A 13128-nucleotide genomic window follows, 5' to 3' on the forward strand; every position below is an offset into this window, starting at 1 on the left:
ATCAGCTCTCAGGCTGGCTTAGCTGCCGAGAAAATGCCAAAATTCTGTATGCCCCCAGCCCTGCCGCATTGTTACGTAGAAAGCAATCTGTAAAAACAGCATGAAAGCATCATATGTATTTGAATCTTTGTATTCATTTCATACTTAAGTAATGTGACTAATCATTGTTTTTTTACCCTTTGTCCTTGGATTTTCATTATGAAGATTCAAAAGGTATAAATTTCATCTATTAGGTTTGGGAGCATACATAGTATGTTATTTGAATGAATTAAATTTTGTTGACGTCTTTCTGCTCAGCCAGATTCTGAAATAACGTGGGCAAACCTCGCATCGGCCATCATCTGCTTATTTTGCTTGGTATCTAATCTCTGTGCCCCCAAATCTACAAATGCGGTTATTACTCCCCCAAATCCCTTTGAAAGCAACATAGTTCATTAAAAATTCACTTTTTTTTTTGGCTGAGTTTTCATTATATTGTGGGTATCAAGGACCAAGTTGGACCCAATATTTCTATGAGCTTGTTGAAAAATACAAGGACAGATATATAGTTGTAAAAATAGCCATTTGTAGATATGAAACAGGGAGAGAATGGGAAGGACAGCTAAGCAGGACAGTGGCATCAGGGGAGGCTTCCCAGAGAGGGCCGTGCAAGACTCCTACATCAATAGGAGTTAGCAAGGTGGAAAGAGGAGAGGCTGCCGGGTAGAGGGGGTGCCACATGGTGAGGACATGGGGCTTGACAGCGGCGGCAGCTCATCTGCAGAGGGGCAAGCAGCTCTGGAATGTGCATGCCGGACAGGCATTCTGAGCGGCAAGACCATTGCTTCCAGTTGGTTTTCTGGGCAATGGATGTGGGACATTCCTGAATCTTCCTTCTTTTTATGGAAACCCTCAGGGTATGATTGTAAATCCAGGTCATTAAGTTTATACCTTTGTTTTAGGTAATAGGCAATATTAGAGAGAACACATAAGCCAAGGTAACAGGTTCCTAGAGACACAGAGGAAAGTTAGGGGACGACTGAGAGAGCAACGAGACCATGTCTCTGAGTGAGTGTGTGTGTGTGTGTGTTTGTGTGTGTGTGTGTGTGTGTGTACCCTAGGGGACATCTGGGATAGCTCTTGGGTCGTTTATTGAGGTAGAGGGTTGACTAGTGACAGTGATTACAAGACTTAGGAAGAAAACCTCAGAAACGAGCTACTTCATCAAAAAGGAATAATAATTGCAAAGCAGACACTGAGTTGTGTATATCCCAGGAATTGCCTGGATGCTGGTCACAAAAGCAAGAATACCCCCAAGATCCTACCTGTTCATAGGAAGGAAATGTCTATAACTATGGTGTGGAGGGAACCACTTTGATCTCTTGAGGTCTTGCAAAAATATTGCTTCCTCGTGAACCTCACCCACCAAATGTATAATGCAAATATCACCCAGTACGTTCCCTTCACTGGAGTTCCTTAAGCTTGTAGTTTCCTTGCACTGTTTTCTAAATTTCCAATACTCCCATTTCCCCAAAGATAACAGAAATATATCAACCAGAACTCTTCCCAAAAGTCAATCACACAAGAGAAATTCCTTATCAAATGCACTGATCATGCCAACACAGAGGTTCCCACTTAATCAGTCTTTCCATTGGTGCAATAGCTTCTGTGACCACAGACATGGAGGGCATGGGCCCAATGCCGATGAAATTATGGCCCTAGTTGGAAAAATTCGATTCGCTTAGGATGTAACAGCATACACCAGAAGGAAGCCAACAGCCTGAGACACCCGTGCAGAATGGGAGACCCAGTCTCCAGAACTTTACTGAGCGTTTAATCACTGGCTCACCCTTCTATCCAATATCCTACGTCTACCAAGCACCTTGCAGGTGCCAGCAGCCATGGGGATTCCAGGGAGAGAAAGAAGTATGTTTCTTGCCACTGAAGAGCAAGCTGTGAAGACATGACTGCAGTGTGGGGGCTCAGCCTCAGAGGGCTACACCTGCACCGTGCAGGATGGAGAGGAAGAGTGGTACCACCTGCCCTTCCCTAAGAAGGCCATGGGGCCCACTGGGCAGGCTTAGAGCAGGTGGAGCATTTTATCCAGACCTGGAAAGACAGGGAGGAATTGCATGCACCTCCAATTCTCAGGGGAGAGTCTGGGACTCTCATGTGCCCCCAGTCTAGATGGTTATGCTCTTGTGCCACCTTAGCACTGGAGTCACCCACAGAAGACCTGCAGACTTCAAAATGTATGGGAGCTGCTTGTGCTGAGAAGAGCCATGGACTCGCTGTGGTGGACCTTAGCTGGATTCCAGATCTGCTATTGGCTTAGTGACCTAGAAATGACAATGACCACCCAGATGCTCCTGCAGGACTGGGGGACCCTCCTCCCAGCTGTTCCCAGCACCAGTGGCTGGTAGCTGCAGAGATCTACCCACAGTGAGAAACAGCCGCCTGACCCTGGGGCAGCCTGTATCTTATGGTCCACGGGGAGTGAGGGGAGAAACTTCAGCCAGGTGTCTCCAGTGCTTCCTAGGACTGCCTGAGGCTTTTTTTGTGACGGCTGCAGAGTTGAACTTCTTCCCTGCCTGGTCCTGCTTGCCTCACCCCCACCTGCAATGGGGTGCTGGAGCTGGCAGCCCAGCCGGTAGAAGTGGACGCCATGCCCCTTGCCCCACTCTGCACCTGCTGACATAAAGCTCATGGGAGAATTTACACCAGGAACCAGGAGCCCCCCCAACCCCCACACCATGGCTGTCAATTGCAAAGCCTTCTCAGGAAACCTCCTGGTCACAAGACTCCTTTGTGTCCCAGAATCTATTTCTCAGGGACTGAACTCAAGACAATTGGTGACTTTAGGAGGGGTACATCTGCAAACCAGCCAGGCCACTGACTTTGGGCATTTCACCTAATCTCACCTAGCCTGTTTCCTCATCATAAAATGAAGCGCTTGGTCTAGACCTTTGAGTTTGGGGCTGTGCTACATGGAGCTCTTGAAGGCCCAGGGTATCTTAAGATCAGGAAAAGGACGTCAGATCCCTGAGAGGTCTGAGACCTAAGTACTAGAGCCTCATCTACAAAATGGGGACAGTCTCAGGTTGTGAGACATCCAAGACCACTGACCAGAGAGCTCCTAGCAACACCAGCCTACAGGAAGCTCCGCAAAGGAATGTCAGGTTGGACAGTGCTCCTGGACAGGGTCCCAGGAAAGCAGTCATCACTCACCCACAACCTAGGACCTCAAACACGTGTCAGGCGATGACAGGAAACAGCCGAGATCGCAGAACACAGCATGGAGACAATCACCGACCAATCCAAACCCAAGATCTTCACTCCAATTTCTTCTTCTCTGTTAGCGCCATAAACAGAAGACAGTTGGAGAATTCTAGGAGAGGTTTTCAATGGCCAAATGGTCTGTTGGAGCCACGTCTTTAGAACTGCATTTTGCTTCCGCCACTAGGCTACCTGCTAGTGCCTAGGAAAGCGTCTGCCTTGGGACTGTGCAGGGCCCTGGTCTTCACAGCGGAGATCACGGTGCCCTACCTCCCTTTGTCCAGCCACAGTTGAGGCTAATTGTTACCGTGGAGTGGTTGCGGCCGCGCTTCTCCCTAGCAGAGGGCAATGGAGAGGACGTCTGGTAACACAAGACACAGCATCATGCCTCCCCTGGAAGCAGATGAAAGCCACTGTCTTTGACATTCTGTCGCGATCCTCCCTGATTCCCAAACTACGTGTTCAGGAATATAATCTGAGACGTTGCTACTGCGTGGCTGCTCGGCAGTGTAGTTCCTGAGCTCTGTCTCATAGTATCTGAAAATTAGCAGCTGCTGTGTCTCAGGTGGGGCTTAGCAAGTAGAAATGCAGGATGCCCAGCTGAATTTGAATTTCAGATAAATAAGGATAATGATTTTAGTATAAACATATCCTTGGCAATATTTGGAGCATATTTTTGCTAAAATTCAAATTTAACTGGACATCTGCTATGGTTACAATGTTTGTGTCCTTTCAAAATTCATGTTGAAACATAATCCCCACTGTGGTGGTATTCAGAGGTGCTGTCTTTTGGGAAGTGATTATGTCTTGAGGGATTCACCCTAGTGAAAGGGATTGAATGTCCATTCAAAAGCGGCTTCAGAAAGCCCCTGTCCTTTTGGGGTTGTCCAGTCTGTGAGAGGCACTGGGTTTGATTCTCAGCACCACATATAAATAAATAAAATAAAGGTCCATTGACAAATTAAAAATATTTTAAAAGAGAGAGAGAGAGATCCTACCCTTTTGCCTTCCTGCCATAGGAGGACAATTGGTGGCTTTAGGAGGGGTACATCTGCAACAAGAAGGCAACATCTTGGTAGCACAGAACTAGCCCTCACCCCATGTGGAATCGGCTAGCACCCTGATCTTGTATTCCCAGCCTCCAAAACCATGAGAAACAGACTTCCAGTACTTAAAACTTACCCAGTCTAAGGTATTTTCTTATAGCAGCAGAAATGGACTAAGACAGCATCCTATATTTTATCTGGCAATCCTAACTTTATGGACTTCCGGAAATCAAAAAAACGTAAGAAAAATTGGTGAAGTTCCAATTGAAGCAGCTTCAGCCATTTCTTATTCTGTGTTCTGAGGGCATCACTGCAAGTCATCTCCTCTTGTCAACTCTAGCCTCTCTAGTAGAAGGTCACAGTTGAGAGGAATATGGGAACATGCTAATGAAGGAGACCCAAACCCCTCGTATGGCCCAGGACTTGCCCTGCAGCTGTAGACCGAGATCCCAATGGATTCCTGCATTCCTGGACCAAAGGCAAGAGCACAAAAGCAGGGCCCATCCAAAAGGCTCTATTTCTGTTGACTGTAGTACAATGGGATCACAGCTCACCTGTCCACCAAGACTTACAGCCAGGGGGGTTACTGAATGAGAAAGTCCACTAGTCATCAAACAACCCTTCCACAAGCTACAAGGGAATTCAAGTCTCATACTGAACATTCGTGCCATTTAGGCCATGATCTGACGTCAACACTTGACTGTGGTTTCTGACTTCCTATTGCAGAGGTGAGAAGTCACTCGCATTGGCCACCAAGTCGCTCTGGTTCTCCTGCTGCAGCCAGGGTCACAGAACACTGAAGAGAAGCAAATCTCTGTTTTTTTGTTTGGTAAGATTTTATTTTTTTAAGAACAGTTTTGGGTTTGTAGCAGAACTGAGAGAAAGGTATAGAGTAGGGTTTATTATTGGTGTTATGCATTCCATAGGTTTGAACAAATGGGTGACTTATTTCCACCATTATATTATCATCCTTGTGATTTTTATGCTACTGAGATTTCAGGACCCTGTTACTGCAGCATGACTTAGCCCATGCTAACTAATGCAATCAATGCTGAAATATTTGGGTGGTTGGTGCAGGGCCCAGAGTGTGCAACTATCATGTTACTCACAAGGATTACAGCTGCAGAGAATTGTAAAACTGTGGATTTTGAATGATAATGATCTGTCAATGTAGCCTTATAAGTTGTAACAAATGTGTCACTTTGGTAGGGAATATTGAGGATGGAGAGACTGTGTATATAGTTACAGGGCAGTGGCTGTAGGCAACTCTGTAGGCTCCAGAACCAGGGTTGGGCTCTGATGCTATTGTACAGCTCTTTAACTATGATTCTGGGCAAGCCACTTGACCTCTTTAAGCATGAGATTCCTGGGAAGTCACAGCTCTCTTGTTATGAAGATTAAATGAGACAATACCTACCAAATAGCACAGCAGCTAGGCACAGTGAGCACTCAACAAGTTAATATTAATAATTTTATTTTATTATTAATAAGATGGTGGTTCTAACTAAGAATTCCCACAATGCATTTAGCAATCTCCACTTGAAGTTTCCAGAGGTGAGGAGTTTATAGCCTTGGGGTCTGCTGGTTTCATTTGGACTTAAATTGCTATCAGTCATTGCTTGTGTTGGGCCATCTCCCTTTAACTTCCACTTCATTGGGCCTAGTTCTGCCTTCTCCATTGACTCAGAAAAGTCTTATTCTTGTTTCACTTGACAGATTTTCAAATACTCAAAGACACTGACCTTCTCCATCGTGCTCCCCATGATCACCTCTGCCCTCCTTTCCAGATTAAATAATCCATTTTCTATTTCCTCATGTAACACGGTTCTTAACTATGCTCCATGCTGACCCCCTCATTTGGAAGCGCCTCAGTTTTTCCAGGCCCATGTAAATGGGGCACCAATATGAGAGGTCTGTGGGTGCCAAAAGGAGTGAGTCTGCTGGGTGGCCTCTAGTGCCACTGCCCTCAGTTGACCTGGCCTAGGAGGGCGTCCAACTCCAGCCTCCTGCTCCTTCCCCACTTTGCTGTTTTGCTTGTCTCCTGCCTGTTCGTGGGCAACTGACCTTTTTCCATTAAAATATATTGATTTAATTTGCTAGTTTCCATCATATTCTAACCATTCATTCATTCCACAAGCATTTCTCTGACTCCAACCATGGGGCTGACACTGTGCTTCATACTAAGGCTAAAAAGATCTAGACAAGAGATCTGAGGGCTGCTGAGACGGCAGGCCATTGGTGACTCCTCTGGGTGAGCTGCACCAGCCGGCTGACTCCACCCAGGGGCACTGTGTCCATGCGCTTCCACTTTCCCCAGGCCCCTTTGCCTTGTTGAAATAAAGTCACACTCTCTTTAGTCCTCCTTAGTACTAGCAAAGTAAACATATGGCGGGGCGGGGTGGGGTGGGGGAGGGAGAAAGAGAAAAGAAAGAAAACTTAAAAAGTGAAGAAAGAATAAAAAGATTGAGCAGAGCATTATCTACTGAAATAATTTCATGCTATGGTGGAACACTGTCATTTGAAGAGGAGTACAACACTTGACCATTTCAGGTCTCTGGAATTTTCCACAATCATTCAGAATTCCCCAACAGTGCCTCTGCCACCACCCACTAGCACATTCTAGCTGTCCCCTGGCGTGCACTGGTCAATGCTTGGACACTTGGATTTTTGAAGTGTGAGATTGTTCCTCTGAACTCCACACTTCTCTTGAGCCTTGAGCATGCCTTAAGGAAGAATTTTCCTTATTAGGAGAACTGAAACAAACACGGAAATAGTCCTGCCTGTTCTTTCATCTGCAGCATGAACACAGAGCCTGGCAGAGTACGAATCCAATCAGTATGTTAAATGAGAAAATTTTCTGCAAAAGTAGAGAGGACGTAGGCAACTGACCTACAAAGCAGAGGAAGTCCTTGAAGCACCCCCTACCCTGAGCAGCTCAGGATTCCACTTTCCTCTGGGAGCTGGGAAGGAGGTGGAGGGTTGAAGATGAGGAGGCCCCTCTACTACTCAGCATAAATATACTTATATACTTTAGAGCATAAATAAATAAATAAATAAATATAAATGGTGAAGGATAAAGATGAATAGCTCAAAAATTAAAAATAAAAATAGGTGAGGGTTTCAAAACATGGCGCCAAAAGTTCTACTAGGCTTCGTACTAATATGAAGCAGAGAAACTAGAAAAAAGGAAGAAACCCAGGAGCAGCTCCTCACACCAACAAGCACAGCACTCTGGTCTTTGAGGGCCACTGAGTCAACACCACATGGTGTGACAATCTGAATGACCTCCTTCCTCATGGGTCAGCCTGCCACCACTCTTGGCACTCTGGAGCCTCTTGTCCAGGGCTGCAGGGGAGATTCTGGAAAGTGAACAATGAAGCCCCATTGCTCCCTTGAGTCTCACTCTCCAAGCCACCTCCCTCCTGTTGGCAGTCCTACGTGATACGGCTTCCAGAGCTCACCCTTCATTTCCTCGCTCTATCCTTTGTCTGTCTCGCTCCAGCCACACCATTCTCCATGTTCCTCCAACACACCAAGCTCAGGCTTCCCACTTGCTTTTGCCTCTATCCAGACTGCTTTCCTCCTCCCTCCTCCAGGCCTCAGCTGTAACCTCACCTCCTGGGAGAGATGTCCCCTGGGCACACTAACAGAGTGTCTACCATCCAAAAGACCATCTTCAGCTTCATCTTTCTGTTTTATATTCTTTGTACTTGTCACTGTCTGAAATTGTATTTATATATTTCTTATCTTTTTTCCCTTACCAGATTATAAGTTCCATAGAGTACAAATCTTATCTTTCATATTCACTACAGTATCTCTAGAGTTTAGAGCAGAGCCTGGGACAAAGTAAGTCTTCATTATTTGATAAAACTATTGAGTTCCCAGGACAACAAATGACAAGAAGTCTCACCAAATCACATCACCATGAAATATTATAGCGCCAAATATAACAAAAGGCTCCTAAGAGTCTCAGAACAAAAACAGAATCAGAATGGATGAGATTTTTCCCTCAGCAACATTAAAGGCTAGAAGACAATGAGTGTTTGACACCTTAGAAAATCTGAAGAAGATAACTTCCAACATATGGTTCTATACCTAGCCAAACTATCTACCCAGATGTAAAGGTGGATCAAAGATATCTTCAAACATATTAAGACTAAAAAACAAAAACAACAACAAAATTCTTCCCATTCACGGCTTTAAAGAAGATTTTGAGGTTGTTCTGGTGCAGAGCAGGAAAGAAATCAAGAAGGAGGGAGCTTTGATAACCAGGAACAGGAGATATGACACTGCAGGGTGGTCAAGAAAGTTCAGAATCATGTCAAGGAGGAATGTTAGGTAATGACGTGTGCTGAACCCAGAAAATTTTTGACTTTGGAGGGAACAAGGAAGAAGGTTCCAGAAGAGTGTCCCCCAATTAAAAGAGAAGAAAAATGAAACTGAAAGCTACTGGTGGTATTCTAATGGATCTGGTAGAATAATTGCAAATAATAAAATATGTGCAGAAAAGTTAGAAGTAATAAAAAATGAGTGAGACAATTTTTAATTCCAGAAGAGGACTTTACAAAAAAAAATGGAAAAGATATCACAGTGCACTAAAATAAATAGGATCTACTAGGTCAAAATAATTTAACTCCAGATTATTGATTTATCTAAAAAATTTCAGTACATAATTGTGGAAAACAGAGTATAAAGAGAGCCAAATTCCTATCTACATAGCAAGACCTCAATACTAAATTGATAGTGGAAAAAAAAAAAGTAATTTTGTAGAAAGCTATTTAATGATGTAGAAAAATTCCAAGCTATGTAAAGTTAAAAATAATATCAGAAAATACATATATTATAATCCTCTTTATAAATGCATATATGCATGCAAAAAAAATGACAGTGAATTCGTCAATGTCCTGGGATGCAAGGTCAAGGCATATAACTTAATCGCATATTTTTAAGCTAACAATGAACCTGTGGAAAACAAAAATTAAACACACAATATATTTACAATTACTTCAAAGAAAATTAAATACTTAGATATACACTTAATAAAAATAAGTACAAGATTGGCATATTGAAACTTAACAGAATACTGATGAAAGACATCAATTAAAAGCCAAATAAATTGTCACATATATGTTCAAGGATTAGAAGAGTCAACATGGTAAAGATATCAATTCTCCCATAATTGATTTGTCATTTTAATGCTATTTCTATCAAAATACCACCAAGGTTGTTTTGTTTTGTTTTTAGTAGATATAAATAAGCTTATTCTAAATTTCACACAGAAAGACAAAAGTTCTAGAACAGCTAAAACAAACTTAAAACTCAAAAGTGGAAAGAATCAGTCTAATGTGAAGACTTACTATATTGATATTTTAAAAGTGTGAAATTGACAGAAAGGTGCACACATAGAAGAGAATGGAAATCCCCAAAACAGACTCATTTATAAATATTTCTAAGTAATTTTTTTATAAAGGTGCAAAATCAATTCAACAGAGAAAGAAAAGCTTTTCAGAACATTGTCCTGCAAGAACTGAACACCCATAGGTAGGAAACTAAACTTTGACTTAACAAGAGATAAAAATCTTTTGTAAGGAAGTCGACCAGTTCAGGATGAAAGACTCTATCTAAGACAACCACATGGCAGGGAGCAGGTTACCTCTTGTGCACTGATTCAAATTGGCTCTCATTCCAGCCCACTGGCAAAGCCCAAACCCATAGCTTCCCCAGTGCAACCCATTAGCCCTCGCCCTTCCTTGTCTGCAGGTTGCACTGCCTGCCAGGAACAGTGGGCACTCCACAGGCTCAACTTAGAAATGTGAAAAGTTAGCACCCAAAGACGGGTCCTTAGGTGCATTTCACATGCTCTTAGGAAGAGCCCGCATAATAAAGAGTGCCAGTCACCCTGAGCTCTGGCCAGCTTAGTGATGCACCAAGTGATTCTCCCTTCTTCCCTGCTATTCCACCCTGTCTCTCACTTCTTCCGGGGGGGACTACATTCACAAGTAAACTACATACATGCCTTTGTCTCAGGCTCAGTTTTCAGAAGTTCCTGGATTAAAAGATGACATTCTTCTAGAAATAAATAGCCACCCAAGGAGTTGGGAAAAAAATAAATAAATGACAGCTCCAAGTGACCTCCCCTCACACACACAGACTCAGAACTCCCCATCAACTGGTTAAAGTTTTACTTTTTCATATCAAGATAGCCAAAGATTACCAGGCATTTGAGAAAACCAACTAAAATTGAAGTCAAGACCAAAACAGGACCAGCCACCATAGCACACACCTGCAATCCCAGAGACCCTGAAGCCTGAAGCAATAAGATTACAAGTTTTCAGCAACTTACCAAGACCCTGCCTTAAAATCAAAAACAATAAAAAGGTCAGGAGATATAACTCAGTTATAGAATGTTCAAACCCCAGTATTACAAAATAAATAGACAAAACAAACAACAACAACAAAACAAAGACCAAAACAAATAGCATAACTTGGAAAAATAGAAACTATGAGGGACAATGAGGCTTTAAAAATTATAACAAAAATTCTTAAGAGATATAAGAAGAACCTGCATCTGTGAACTAAGATCAGGATGATTTTTTTTTTTTTTTAAATAATGGGGATTGAACCAAAAGTGCTTCACCACCAAGCTACATCCCCAGCCCTTTTTAATTTTTATTTTGAGACAGGGTCTCTCTAAGTTGCAGAGGCTGGTCTACTTGCAATCCTCCTGCCTTAGCCTCCCAAGTAGCTGGGATTACAGGTGTGCACTACCATACCAGATAGAAAATTTAAAAAAAAGAAAAATTAAAAGGGGTGGGGATATAGCTCAGTTGGTAGAGTGCTTGCCTCACATGCACAAGGCCCTGGGTTCAATTCCCAGCACCATTAAAAAACAAAAAACAAAACAAAACAAAAAAAAAACAAAGAGCTCCTAGAAATTAAAAACATGATGTCAGGGAAAAAAAGTCTTCAGTCCAAAGATCTAGAAGAGGACATTAAGGAAACTTCCCAGGAAGTAGTGCAAATAAGACAAAAGAGAAAATGTATAGAAGTTCCAGAGAGAACAAAGAAAAGGGAAGAAATCAACAAAATCTTCTGACAAAAATTCCCAGGACATGTTTTCTGATTAATAGGATGTTCCCAGAAAACAGACCCACATCAACATATCTTTGCAAAACTGAGGTCATTCGGGAAAGAAAGAAAGCCCTTCAAACATCAGGAAAAAAAAAAAATAAGCCATACGCAAAGACCAGAAATCAGAATAGTTCCAAGTCTGCTCAACAGCAGTAATGGAACCAGAGATAGTAAGCAATGCCATCAAAATTCTTAAGTGAAATTATTTCCAAATTGATAATTCTATACAAGTCAAACTATCAATCAAGAGGAAAGGAGGGACAAAGACATTTTCATATAAACAAGATTTCAAAAAAATTGTATCTCCCACACAACTTTTCCTTAAGCAAGTAATGGTGGATGTGCTCCCAGATGAAGAGGGTAAAGCAACAGGTGCACACCAGATCAGGAAGCAAGTAACCCAGCATGAGAGAAGCACAAGGCCAGGGGCAAGAGTAGGGGCGTCCCATGAAGACCACCATGCAGATGTGCAGCAGGCAACCACTGCAGGCCAGCAGGGCTTGGGAGACCGGTGCCTGCCTGCGTAGGCTTGAGTCGGTCACTTCCCTCTGGATTCCACTTAGAGGTGAAGCCAAAGTATCTTCCACTGATGGAAGTAATTAAGAAATCTTCAAAGGTAATGTACAATTGAGACCAAATATATTCCCTCCCTTTATGAGTTAACGTTCACATCTGGCGTTTGAACCCATAGCTTGGTGAGAAGCTCTATTAGTCGGTGTTCTCTAGAACAGAACCAATAGGCTGCAGAGCAGGAGAAACCAGTAGCTCTAAGAAGCTGGAGCCTCAGAACTGGAAGGACCAATGATCCCAGACTAGGAAGAAAGGCTGGAAGCTCCCTGGAGTCTCTGGTCAGAGTCCAGTTTGGAAGAGTGAAGGAGTTGGAGTCTGAAGACCTCAGAAGATCACAGAAGTGACTGAAGCACCACTTAAGAATGGAGCTGGGTCTGCTGCTACTTCCTCATTCTGCCACCTTTTGTTTCAACCAGGCCCCCACCAAGTGGACTGTGCTGCCCGTATGTAGGTGGGTCTCCCCCTCAGTTTGCTGTCCCACGTGCCAATCATTCCTAAAAACACCCTCACTGACATACCCAGAATCTTCTTAATCTTACCCCCCCCCCCCATCTCTTAATCCAATTGACAATTCAGATTAGCCATCACAGAGACTTTATCTCAATAAATTGCAACATAGAAGCTATAGGGACATTAATTCCCTCTCTCTCAGGCCATTATTTTGGGCTCCTTGTTGCAGAGGTTCTGCCCATGCTTGGCTGGCTCCAAGTCAGAAACACCATGGGAGAAGGGTGTGATGAAGAGAGATGTGGGAGACAGAGAGAGACTGAGATAGGGAGTAGGGGACCCCACTGCCTACAATTGCCATCCAATAGTCCATTCAAATTATTAATTCATCAAATGGACTAATCCACTGATGAGGTCACAGCTCTCCTAGTCCAATCTTTTCCCCTCCGAACATTTCTGCATTGCCTGACACGTGAGCTCTTTGGGGAGTGAACTAGATTAGAATTTAATTTTTCCCAAGATTTTAGTTTTTTAACACAATATGGTCTTATTTTCTACCCAGATTTCTTGGAGGTCCATGATCTTCAGTATAAGATCTTTCACTATTTACCTTTGTCCCTTTTGATTTTTGTGTCCTGTAATGAGAAAACAAAACTTTCCTAAAGATCAGTTAAAAATG

The sequence above is a fragment of the Marmota flaviventris genome, chromosome 2 (assembly GCF_047511675.1).
Source record: "Marmota flaviventris isolate mMarFla1 chromosome 2, mMarFla1.hap1, whole genome shotgun sequence".
Taxonomy (NCBI): Eukaryota; Metazoa; Chordata; class Mammalia; order Rodentia; family Sciuridae; genus Marmota; species Marmota flaviventris.